General features: G+C 38.4%; 1 long non-coding RNA gene across 1 annotated transcript in view; it reads left to right on the forward strand.

Annotated features, from left to right (window-relative positions):
* Nucleotides 1-369: 369 nt before the first annotated feature.
* The window catches only part of LOC144455004 (uncharacterized), a 265,597-nt gene continuing 253,124 nt past the window's right edge, over nucleotides 370-12,842 (forward strand). The window contains exons 1-2 of the long non-coding RNA XR_013483637.1: nucleotides 370-455; nucleotides 10,207-10,263. This is a non-coding gene — a long non-coding RNA (uncharacterized LOC144455004). The remainder of the gene's footprint in view (nucleotides 456-10,206; nucleotides 10,264-12,842) is intronic.

The following is a 12,842-nucleotide window of genomic DNA, read 5'->3' on the forward strand; positions in this document are numbered from 1 at the left end:
TGTAATGGTTTGTTAAAATGAATTAACAAGTATTTAAATTTTTATGAAGTTTAATTTTGAATATGGTAAATAATGGCTATAACCCATACAAACAAAAGCTCTTTGAGGTCTTCAGTAATTTTTAAGAGTGTAAAGGGGTCCTGAGACCACAGAGTTTGAGAATGCCTTATCTAGGCTGACTGCATAGGACACGTTGTGGCCTTTTCTTTGTTTACTCTCTCAGAGAGAATAATTATTTACCTCACCTCTTCCTTACTACCTATTTTGTCTGAGTGCGTAAAAACAAACAAAGAAACAAAAATATCCAGCACCACAACCTTGCTTATGGAGTCAGCCTAGATTTTCTCTTTCTAAATTGCCTAATCATTTCAGGAAGATGGCCAAGGATATGCTCAATGAGGAAAACCTCCATCTGCCCAGGCTTCAGGACCTTGAACAGCTCCATGGCCACTGAGGTAAGAGCTTATGAATGTTTGTTGACTTGCTAAGCAATTGACTGACATGTTAGTTCCATAGCATTCAGGAAAGCTTAGAGAATGAAATATCCACCAGTGCCAGCCAAGCCTTATCAGACACCCCCATAAAGGTGCTCTCTAGAAGAAGCCATGAGGATTCATGGACATTCCCTTCCGTGTCCTGAAGGTGGCAGGCATCACTACAAGGTCCACCATTTTGCTCTTCTTTCGGATGGGAAGGAGCTCACTAGCATACTCACCCTATTCTTTTGCTTCAAATGCCACAGGAGCAAAGGTGCCTTTGGGGTGGGCTGTATGAATTCAGAGTCAAAGACCTTGGCTTTGGTGGTCTCTTCCTAACTGCCTTAGCAGTAGGGTAAGCTTTGATTCATCTTGAAAGCATACAAACTAGAGGAAGGTCATAGAAATGACTAAAGTATTTAGCCCTTCAAATTAAAGCAAGCAGTATGCCAGCAACAATTACAACAAAAGACCCATACTATGTATTTTCTTAATTGTTTTCCTAACATTAAATGCTTTGCAGATGAGGCAGGTACAGCAGTACCACTGGTGTACTGATCAACTGTGGACTGAGGTGATACCAAGTCCTTTCTTTTTGCATATGATTTAAGCTGATCACAGGAGCCAGGTAAATATCACCCTAGGTAGAATGAGCTTGTCTTGTACCAGAGCAAGTCCAAAGTCCCTCTAGGCTAGTATCCCAGGACCCTTACTCCACAGGGCCTTGATGCTGGGCTGGCTGTAACACTCAGCCTGAATTCCTAGACTCCAGAGTTTCTGGGGCTTAAGGTCCCAGACTGGAAACTGCACTCCCTGCATCTAGAACAGAAAAAGATGAAGGAAAAGGCTAAAACCCCAGGCCCATTTCTCAAAACCACATGGCTTAAGTGGGCATAGGCAGGGGGAATAAGGAAACGGCTCTTAAGCTTCTCCCCTTACCACATAGTATTACTTCCTGTCAGTAGAACCCATCACTCTCCGATAGACAGGAATTTAGAAAAGGCCTGAGCATGGTCAGTTGGACACTTTTTTTGTGAGTCAATCAGTGTGAAGTGATTTTCCCAGGGTCACACAGCTAGCAAGTGTCAAGTGTCTGAGGTTGGATTTGAGCTCAGGGCCTCCTGAATAATCCAGGGGTGGTGCTCTATCCACTGCGCTTCCTAGCTGCCCCTTAGTCGGACACTTTTTTTTCTTTTAAAAATTATTTATTTATTTTTAGTTTTCAACATTCATTTTTATAAGATTTTGAGTTCTAAACATTTACCCCTCTCCTTTCCCCTCTCTAAGATAGCATGCAGTCTGATATACGCTATACATGTACAATCATATTAAACATATTTCCATATCAGTCATGTTGTGAAAGAATTAGAACAAAAGGGAAAAACCATGAGAAAGAAAAAAAAACAAAAAAATAAAGAAAAAATGGTATGCTTCAATCTGCATTCAGACCCCATAGTTCCTTCTCTGGATGTGGATAGCATTTTCCATCATGAGTCTTTTGGAATCATCTGAGAAAAGCTAAGTCTATCGAACTTAGCCATTGCACAATGTGGCTGTTACTGTGTACAATGTTCTCCTGGTTCTGCTCACTTCACTCAGCATTAGTTCATGTAAGTCTTTCCAGGTTTTTCTGAAATCTGCCTGCTCATAATTTCTTCCCCCCCACATATGTATGTATGTGTATATATTTTAAATTTTCCCCAGTTACATGTAAAAATAATTTTTAAGGTTAATTTTTGAAACTTTGTGTTCCAAATTCTCTCAATCGGGCACTTTTAAAGACACTTTCAGCTATGCAGCAAATAGAAAAGCTGTTCACATGCTGAAGGTCTCCTCTGTCCTCTTGCATCTTCCACATGAAGGTGTGACATCTTGGGTGGTTTAGGTATGCTCTAAACCCTAATTTTACTCTCCCCCCATTTAAAAAATTTGCTATCTCCCACAAATAGGCAAGAGTGCATTTTGAATGTGTTGTCCATGTCTCCAATCCAGAAAAGTCCTCTGGGGTCTTGAGGAATCATACGAATTGACCCTTTGAATCTCTATTACATAAATACCGGAAGTTTGTTGAATATTTTACCAGTTTTAAATTAGGCATATATGCCTACGTGCCCCATGCTAGTCAAAAAGAACCCCAGAGTATATAAAATCCGATTTTGTATGAGGCTAGAGCCATAGCCACTGTGGTAAGTAATAGAGTTAGTATTTGAATCTGGCTGCTCTGACTCCAAATATATCATGAAACAGAAACCATTTAGTCCAACTCTCTCAGCTTTAGAAGAGGAAGCTGAGGGAGGTGATGCAACTTTCTTGAGCTGACCTTGTGAGGGAGGTCATCTGAGGGAAAACTGCAACCCAGGTCTCCCTGACTCAGAATTCAGCACTGATCACTCTGCATCCTATATGTTCATTTCCCTAGGAAAATTGGACTTTGCCCCTGGAATCTCTCTGAGCCTTGTTAGTCTGACTTTGACCTTATTTTGCTCTGGTCCAGGACCCCACAAGTTTCTCTTTCTCTGGACATCTCTTGCCCTGCCTAGGATAGGTACCATTCCAGTAGGGGATCAGCCAGGGCCTCTTACTTCCTGGCTCACTCCAAGGCCCTCATCCTCCCACTGCCCACCTTCTGCCTCCTGACCAGGCTCTTCTGGCCCATATCCCTACCTGTTCACACCTACCGTGAGTCAGGCCCCCCAGGCCTCACAGGACACATCACTACCTTCCGTGGGCAAGGACCTTGACCAGTCTAATTACCTCCCTACCTCAATGGACCTTTCTCTAACCACTGATAGTCTGCCTGGATTAATTCTATAATGCATATCTATACCCCATTCCATACTTTCCCCATCCCAATATTTCTGAAACCTAGGGCTTTTAAAAAATAAGTCATGGTCCCTAAAGCCAACTATCCAACTCTCATCCCTTCAACCCTACACTACCACCCCTACAATGTCCCACCCTTCCCACTAAGCTTGATAGAATGCTTGCTTCATAATTAATAAACTTGCCTTCATTTTAAACATTTTCCTTTCTCATTTAGTTATATAAAAATAGATAAAGATTTTGATGGTGTTGAAATATGAAAGTAACATTCCACACCTGTGGTTCCCCACCTTACTACTAAGAGGAGACCTGTGTATTCTATCATCTGTTTTACTGGACCAAACTTGCTCATCTCATTGATTCTGAGCTTAGTTATTAGGGCCATTTTAAAAATTTTAATTTAAAAACATTTCTTAATTACATGTAAAATTTTTTTAACATTCATTTTTTAAAATTTTGAGTTCCAAATTCTCTCCCTCCTTCCTTTTCCCTCCATTGAGAAAACAAGCAATTTGATATAGGTTATATATGTACAATCATGCAAAACTTATTTCCATATTAATCATGTGGTGAAAGAAAACATAGACCAAAAAAACCCCAATAAAAATAATGAAATAAAAAAGTGTGCTTTACTCTGCATTCAGACTCCACCAGTTCTTCCTCTGGAGGTAGATAGCATTTTTCATCTTGAGTCCTTTGGAATTGTCTTAGATTATTATATTGTTGAGGATATCCAAGTCATTCAGAGTTGATCATTATATAATATTGCTGCTATTGTATACAATGTTCCCCTGGTTATGTTCACTTCAATTTGCATCAGTTCATGTAAGATTTTCCAGGTCTTTTTGAAAGCATCCTGTTCATCACTTCTTACAACACAATACTATTTCATCATAGTCATATACTACAGTTTGTTCAGCCATTCCCCAATTGATGGGCATCCCCTCAATTTCCAAATCTTTGCCACCACTAAAAAAGCTAGTATAAATATCTTTGTATAAATAGGCCCTTTTCCTTTTTTTAAACCCCTTTGGGTTACAGACCTAGTAGTTCTATTGCTGGGTCAAAGGTATGCATGGTTTTATAACCTTTTGAGCATAGTTCCAAATTGCTTTCCAGAATGGTTGTGTCAATTCACAACTCCACCAACAGTGTATTAGTCTCCCAATTTTCCCATACGCCCTCCAACATTTATTATTTTCCTTTTCTGTCATATTAGCCAGTCTGATAGATGTGAGTTGTTTTAGTTTTCATTTCTCTAATCCATAGTGATTTAGAGCGTTTTTTCATATGTCTATAGATAGCTTTGGAGCAGCTAGATGGCGCCATAGTGCATGGAGTGCCGGGCCTGGAGTCAGGAAGACTTGTCTTCCTGAGTGGAAATCTGGCCTCAGACACTTACTAGCCATATGACCCCGGGCAAGTCACTTAACTCTGCCTCAGTTTCTTCATCTGTAAAATGATCTGGAGAAGGAAATGGCAAACTACTCTAGTATCTTTGCTATGAAAACCCCAAAATGGGATCACAAAGAGTCAGATATGACTGAAGTGACTGAACAACAGCAACAAAATAGATAGCTTTGATTTCCTTATCTGAGAACCACCTGTTCCTGTCCTTGGGCCATTTATCAATTGAGGAATGACTTGTATTCTTATAAATTTGACTCAGTTCTCTATATATTTGGGAAATGAGACATTTATCAGAGAAACTTGCTATAAATTTTTTTTAACCAGTTTTCTACTTTCCTTCTAATCCTGGCTGTATTGGTTTGGTTTGTGCAAGACTTTTTAGATTTAATGTAATCAAAATTATCAGTTTTACATCCTGTAATGCTCTCTATCTCTTGTTTGGTTATAAATTTTTCCCTTAGCCATAGATCTGACAGGTAACTTTTTCTCATGCTCCTCTAATTTGCTTATGGTATCACCCTTTATGTCTAAATTATGTGCCCATTTTGATCTTCTCTTAGTATATGGTGTGAGATGTTGGTCTATACCTAGTTTCTGCCATACTGCTTTCCAATTTTTCCAGCAGTTCTTGTCAAATAGTGAGTTCTTGTCCCATATGCTTGGACCTTTGCATTTATCAAACACTAGATTACTGTGGTCATTTACAACTGTGTATTGTGTACCTAATCTGTTCTACTGGTTCACCACTTTATTTCTCAACCAGCACCAGATTTTTTTTTTCAAAGGCAAGTCAATACTTTTTTGGGGGGGGCAGGGTTTGGCTAGGCAGTGGGGTTAAATGACTTGCCCAGGGTCAAGCAGCTAGTAAGTGTCAAGTGTCTGAGGCTGGATTTGAATTCAGGTCCTCCTGACTCCAGGGCCGGTGTTCTATCCAGTGCACCACCTAGCTGCCCATAGATTGTTTTGATGACCGCTGCTTTGCAATATGGTTTGAGATCTATCAGGGCCATTTTTCAAGCCTTTCTAGCATGGCACAACCTTCCAGATATGGTGCTTGATTGGCAGAGGCTTCAGGACCCATGCTTGTAATGCATAGGAAAATGTTTTGAGCATAGAATTATCTCCTCTGACTGGGGCCTGCAAAAAGGATGAGAATTCTTTCAGTGGGATATAGTGGGTAAAGAGCTAGTAAGAAAGATAAGATCACTTCCCTATGACTGCCTTTGTAACCCTGGACAAGTCACTTCAGCTCTGGGCCTCAGATTTCTCATAAGTACTGGATTGTGCTGGACTACATGGTTTCTGAGATCCCTTCTCAATTAATCAGTATCCATTTATTAAGCACCTGCTATGTGCCAGGCACAGTACTAAGTCCTGGGGATACGAAAAGAGGCAAAAGACAGTCCTTGCCTTTGAGCAGCTCCAAATCCAATAGGGGAGACAACAAGCAAAGAAATATGTACAAATAAGGAATATATGAGATAAATAGGAAATAACTAACAGAGGAAAGGCACTGGGGAAGGCTTCCTGTAGAAGGGAAGATTTTAGTTGGGACTGAAAGGAAGCCAGAGAAGTCAGAGCATTCCAGGCATGGGGGACAGCCAGAGAAAAATACCTGGAGTTGAGAAATAGAGTTTTATTCATGGAACAGCCAGGAGACTAGTGTCACTGAATTGAAGAGTACATGTTAGAGAATAAGGTTTAAGAAGACTATAAAGGAAAAAAAATATTGTAAAGGGAGGAGGGGGCTAGGCTATGAAGAGCTTTGAATACCAGACAGAGCATTTTGTATTTGCTCCTAGAATCAATAGGGAACCACTGGAGTTTGTTGAGCAGGGAGGTGATATGGTTGGATCTTGTAGCTATAAAAATCTGTGGTAAAGAGAAACTGAAGCACAAAGTTCTTAGCACGATCAATTATTGGTGTGGCTAGCAAATACCAGTAAATTGGATTCAAGACATTTCAGGAGTCAAGGATGCATCTGACAACCAGGGCAACTCTTTTATAGCATTTTCACAGTGACTGTATAGACATATTTCACTCCTCATTGGTTGGTGCTGCTTACATCAGTTCCTTGCCAGGTGGACCAACATCCCCTTTGACTTTGAAAAGTCCCATGGTGGGCAAATATTCTATCATCAGATTGACTCATCTTCCCTCATGGTCAGCAAATCTCACAGATTAGAATTTTTGTGGTTGGACTTTAACTCATAGGAATAGGGAAGTTAAACTCTTACAAATTTTATTAATAGGGCCTACACAATCAAATCTGAATTTGATTCACAAATATTGATTCTGATTAGATACAATTCTCTATCAATAATTAATCATGGAATATCAATTTTCAGATTTCATGTTAGGCAACTGAAATTACAGGCTCAAAGGAGCTCAAACTCACATTGAAAATAATACAAAATAAAGCGGGGTACTAATTTTCAATTTTACAACCTGCAGTTTAGGAAAATCACTTTGATGGCTGAATAGATAATGGATTGGAGTAAGGAGAGACTTGAGGTAGGCAGACCCACCATTAGCTATTACAATGATCTAGTCGTGCAGTAATAAGGGAGAGTATAGAAGGGGGTTTATAGGTATGCATTGAGGAATAAGTCAAGGTAGAGTATCAGTGGTTGGAGAGTTGTGGTGGTGGTGTCAGGAAAAGAGGGTAACATGGGAGACGTTTTATTAAGATAAGATCAATAGAACATGTTACTAGATTGGATATGGAGATAATGAGGAATCAAGGATGATTTCTAGGTTGTAAGCCTGGGGGACTGGGAGGATATTGTTTTTCTCTATAATAATAGAGAAGACGGGAAGGGTGGTTTAAGGGGAAAGATAATGAATTCCATTTTGGACATGTTGAGTTTAAGATGTCTACTGGATGTTCAATTTGAGATGTCTGAAAGGCAGTTGGAGATGTGAGACTGGAGGTCAGTAGAGAGATTGGGGCAGGATAGATAGATGTGAGAATCATCATTACAGAGATGGTAATTAGATCTATGACAGCCAATGAGATCACAAAGTGAAGGAGTATAGAAGAAGAGAAGAGGATCCAGTATATTTAGAGGGTGTGATCTGGAAGAGAATCCAGCAAAGAAGACAGAGAAAGTCTGATAGGCAGGAAAAGAACCAAGTGAGATTGGTTTCCCAGAAACCTAGGGAGAAGAGAGTATCAAGGAACAGAGAGTAGTCAACAGTGGCAAAGGCTGCAGAGAGGTCAAGGAGAGAGAGGATTGAGAAAATGCCATTGGATTTGGCAATAAGAGATCACTGGTAACCTTAGAGAGAGTGATTTCTGTGGAATGATGAGGTCAGAAGCCAGATTGTAAGGGGTTAAGAAGAGAGTGAAAAGAAAGGAAGTTGAGGCACCTATTGTATACAGCCTTCTCAATGTGTTTAGCTACAAAGGTCAGAAGATATATAGGATGGTAGTAGTGATGGAAGGATCAAGGGAGGGTTTTTTTTTTCAGAATGGGGAGACATGGACATGTTTGTATGCAGTAGGGAATGAACCAGTATTGAGGGAGAGATTGAAGATAAGTGAAAGAATGGGAATAACAGAGGGGACAGTCTGCTGGAGGAGATGGGATGGAGTGGGATCACTTGAGCAGGTAGAGGGGTTAGCCTTAGTAAAGAGTAAGCCCACTTAATCATGTTAGAGAGGAGGAAGGAGGAAAAAGTGTCAGAAGGCACCAGAGTGATAGGAGATAAGGAAGAGGTGAGAAGAGAGAAGCTGAGAGAGTAGGGGAAGGAAGAGCCGGGGAGATTTGAGAGATGAGAAGGTTTGGAAGAGCCTCTGTGGAGAGTGGAAAAGTGAGTTGATAGGGAAGCAGAATAGGGTTGCCTAGCAGCAGTGAGGGTCCAGCTGAGGTTGTGTAATACCAATTTGTAGTGGATTCAGTCAGAATGGTTGCATGATTTTTCTCCATCTTTGTTCAGCAGCGTGTGTGTAGGAATGATGGGAGTGTTCCAAGGCTGAGGTTTGGCAGCCATATGATAAGGGGATTAGGGATTCAAGAGAGGAGAACAGTGTAGAATTGAATTGGTTCACCAGTTGATCAGAGTGGCTAGTACAAGGCAGATGGTCAGGGAGATAATTGAGGGGTCAAAGAATTGGAGGGCATAATGTAGGGTTTTGTAAGTGAAGGCAGGAGAGGTGAAAAGTCAATTATGGTTGACTTTCATGGTTGGTCAAGGGGATATAATTATGGTTGGATGAGGGGTATGAGTTTCAGAGTTGATATGATCTTGAAGGAAGATGAATTTTTGGAGATGTCGATGAGATCCAGGAGAGCAGCCATGTAACAGAAGACAGACAAGGAGGCTCACAGACAAGGAATGACTTATCCAGAGTCATACATCCAAGGCCCAAACCCTGATTGCTTGACTTGGAGTCTAGGCCTCTATTTTTAAACTTTCATTTTTTTTTCAATTAACAAGTATTTATTTGCCCTCCTTCCTACCTTCCCAACCCACTTGGAAAAAAAATAAAAATAAAATCCTTTTAACTAACGTAATAGGCAAAACAAATTCCTCCATTAGCTATGTCAAAAAATGTAGATCTCATTGTCTTCCTTGTATCTATTTTTCAGGAAATGATTCTCTAGAATCCTGATTAGTCATCACATTCATCAGAATTCTTAAAGTCTTTTAAAGTTGTTTGTTTTACAATGTTGTTATTGTATACATTAGTCTCATGGCTCTTCTTCACTCTGCATCAGTTCATATAATTCTTCACAGGTTTCTCTGAAACTGTTCTTTTCATCATTTCTTCTAGCATAGTAGTATTCCATTACATTCCTATGCCGTAAGAGCAACTATAAATATTCCTCTTTAATTGGCTGGACCAGTTCATACTAATGGGCCTATTTTCCTGAAGCCTCCCCAATATTTGTAATTTTCCTTTTTTGAAATCTTTGGTAATCTGATGGGTGTGAGATGGAAATACAGAGTTGCTTCAGTTTGCATTTCTATAGTTATAAGGGATTTGAATCATTTTTCATATGGTTATTTATAGCTTTGATATTTTTGAAAATTGCCTGTTCATATCCTTTTCTTCTTTATCAATTAAGGAATGACTTATTCACATAAACTTGAATCATTTTCCTATATACCTTAGAAATGAGACCTTTATCAGAGAAATTTGCTGCTGAGTTTCCTCCAGTTGCCTTCTTGCTTCTAGTTTTAGCTGTTTTAGTTTTGTTTGCGTTAAACACTTTAAACTTTTTGCAGTCAAAATTGTCCCTTTTATCTTCTGTGCTCTTTCTATTCTTTGGTAATCTATAGTTATAAAGGGCAATTTCTTCCTGACTCCACTAATTTGTTTATTTTTTTAAACATTCTAAATAATGTTTCTAACCATAAATTCATTTCTAACCCTAACTGTAAATTAAATTTCTAATAAATTATGAGAGAAAAATAAATTTAAAAATAAAAATAAAAGATGTTGTTAAAAACAAAGTTTTATAATATCTTTTTTCTTTTTTACCACAGTCAATTCCAGATATTTTCCTGCTCACATTGACCAACTTTTGAAACAAAGAAAATGAGGTAAGTAAAACTGAGTAACACTGTGAACATGGCTGCTAGTGTTTGCAATGTTTCATACTTCTTGTATCCCCACTCTCTACCAAGAAGATGGAAATGTTGGAGTCAGAATCAATTCTATCATCATTTGCCTTCTGCAACAAAGATTGGTTAGTATATCTCATTGGAGATCACCTTGTGTTGTCATCTTCTAAAAATGCCGGGCTTGGAGTCAGGAAGACTCCTTTTCCTGAGTTCAAATCTGGCCTCACATACTTACTAGCTTTGTGACCCTGGGCAAGTCACTTCACCTTGTTTGCCCCAGTTTCCTCATCTGTAAAATGAATTGGAGAAGGAAATGGCAAACCACTTCAGTATCTTTGACAAGAAAACCCCAAATGGGGTCATGAAGAGTCAGATGTGACTAAAAACAACAAGGCTTTTCTTACTTAGATTTTTATTTATTTGACTTTCTGTCATCAAAGTATTTCTTATTTACAGTTTAATATTTTATTAGGTTTATAATATCAGCACTTTTCAATGCTGCATGAGATTTTGTATTGCCCTCCAGTATCCAGTTTCATTATTTGTTCATGATGTGACCTTTTCTCTCTAGGGCCTCTATTCATTTAGAGATTATCTTGGTGGTGTAAATTGAATTTCTCCCAAACTGCTTTCCAGTTTTTCCAGCAATTTTTTTGTCAGATAACAAGTGCTTACCCCAATAGCTAGGATCATGGGGTTTATCAGACTCTAGGCTAGTAAGTTCATTTGCTTTTGTATGCTGTCTACCTAATCTTTTCCATTAATTGACATCTATTTTTCACCAGTACCAGATCATCTTGATGTTTACTGCTTTTCACAGTATTGTTTGAGATCTGGCGATGACTAGGCCCCTTTCTTTCCCATTATTTTTTATTTTTTGCATTGTCATTCTTGACCTTTTTTTCTTCCAGATGAATTTTGTGCTCTGTGATTATTTTTTCTATCTCTATGAAGTAATCTAATACTTTGGTAGTTTGATTGACATGGCAGCAAATAAACTTATTTATGTAATTATCATGTTTATTATATGGGCTCAGCCTACCCATAAGGAATTAATATTTCTCTGATTTAGTTCTGTTTTGAAACATTCTTAAATGTTGTTTTGTAGTTGCATTCACATAGTTCCTGTGTTGCTCCTATCTTGGTAGGTAGACTTCCAAATATTTGATATATTTTTTACTTGTTAATGAAAACTAAATGGAATTTTTCTTTTTCTTTCTTCCTGCTGAATTTGATCTGGAATAGAGAAATGCTGATGACTTGTGTGGATTAATTTTATATCCATCTAGTTTATCACCATTATATATAATACTGCTTCTTGGTTTTGAATATATATTATTTTGCATGTAAAGGGAGAATCCATTTATTTATGTGTTTTCTAGTGTTGTTGTTTTGTTTTCTTTTGAACAGAAATGGGTATTTTATAAAAACCTTTTTCTGTAATTATTGATATAATCATATAATTTTTGTTGTTCTTGTTATTGACGTGGTCAGTTATTTATTATGTTTTCTTAATATTAAACCAACCCAGAATTCCCGGTATAAGCTCCAACCTGAAGGGCATAATCTTTGTGATATGTTGCTGTAGACTTTTGGCTAATAGTTTGTTTAAAACTTTTGCATCAACGTTCATTAAGAACATTGGTTTATATTTGTCTTTCTCTCTTTTGCCTGTCTCTGATTTACTTGTCAAGGACATATTTGTATCATAGAAAGAATTTGATAGGGTCCCTTATTTTCATATTTTGCAAACAATTTGTATAATATTGGAATTGGAATTAATTGTTTTTTGAATGTCATTAGGCCATAGTCAATAAATATTTGTCAAGTGTCTACTATATGCCAGGCACTGTACTAAGCACCTGGGATACCAAATACAAAAAAAGAAATACAGTCCTTGCTTTTAAGGAGTTTACAATTGAATGGGGGAGACAAATACAAAAAAAGTTGAGGGAGGAGTTCCTGGAGGTCAGAGAAGTCCCCAGGGTAGGGGAGCCAGATGAGAAATGAGATATTCTTACCATGCTCCCTCCTTAAATGGAAGTGTTGTTCACAAGAACAAAGCCCAAAATCTGAAATAGTTTTGGGAAAAAAATTATTAGTACAGAACATAAGGGAATCCAAAACACAAGCTTGGGGAGACCCAAAACAGGAATGCTTCAAGTGGATCCAGGACCTGGGGGAACTCTAGATTCCTTGTAGCCATCTCCAGCCTTCCTGGAGAATTTCTGGGGTCAGGATGACATTCAGGGTGCAGTCTGTAGATAACTAGACATCTATTAAAGACTATAACGATTAAAAGTTTTCCAAACAATATAATGAAGCATTCTTTCCACAATTTTCTCTTCTTGGGCTTTTTGAAGCCCCACATTCTCATACTAGCGAAAGCATAATTACAGAAGCAGAAAGCTGGGTATGATATCAAAGGAAATTCATTGGAGTACCCTGAATCAACTGAGGTATCTTCCTTATTGTCCATTTTGTCTAAAGCTTGCTATAATTTATTTAAAGAGGGGTGGGAGCCAGACTGGTGACAAACTTTTCCCAATGTGTTATAG

This window comes from Phascolarctos cinereus, unplaced genomic scaffold, assembly GCF_003287225.1.
Source record: "Phascolarctos cinereus isolate Bilbo 61053 unplaced genomic scaffold, phaCin_HiC Scaffold_8;HRSCAF=390, whole genome shotgun sequence".
NCBI classification, from domain to species: Eukaryota; Metazoa; Chordata; class Mammalia; order Diprotodontia; family Phascolarctidae; genus Phascolarctos; species Phascolarctos cinereus.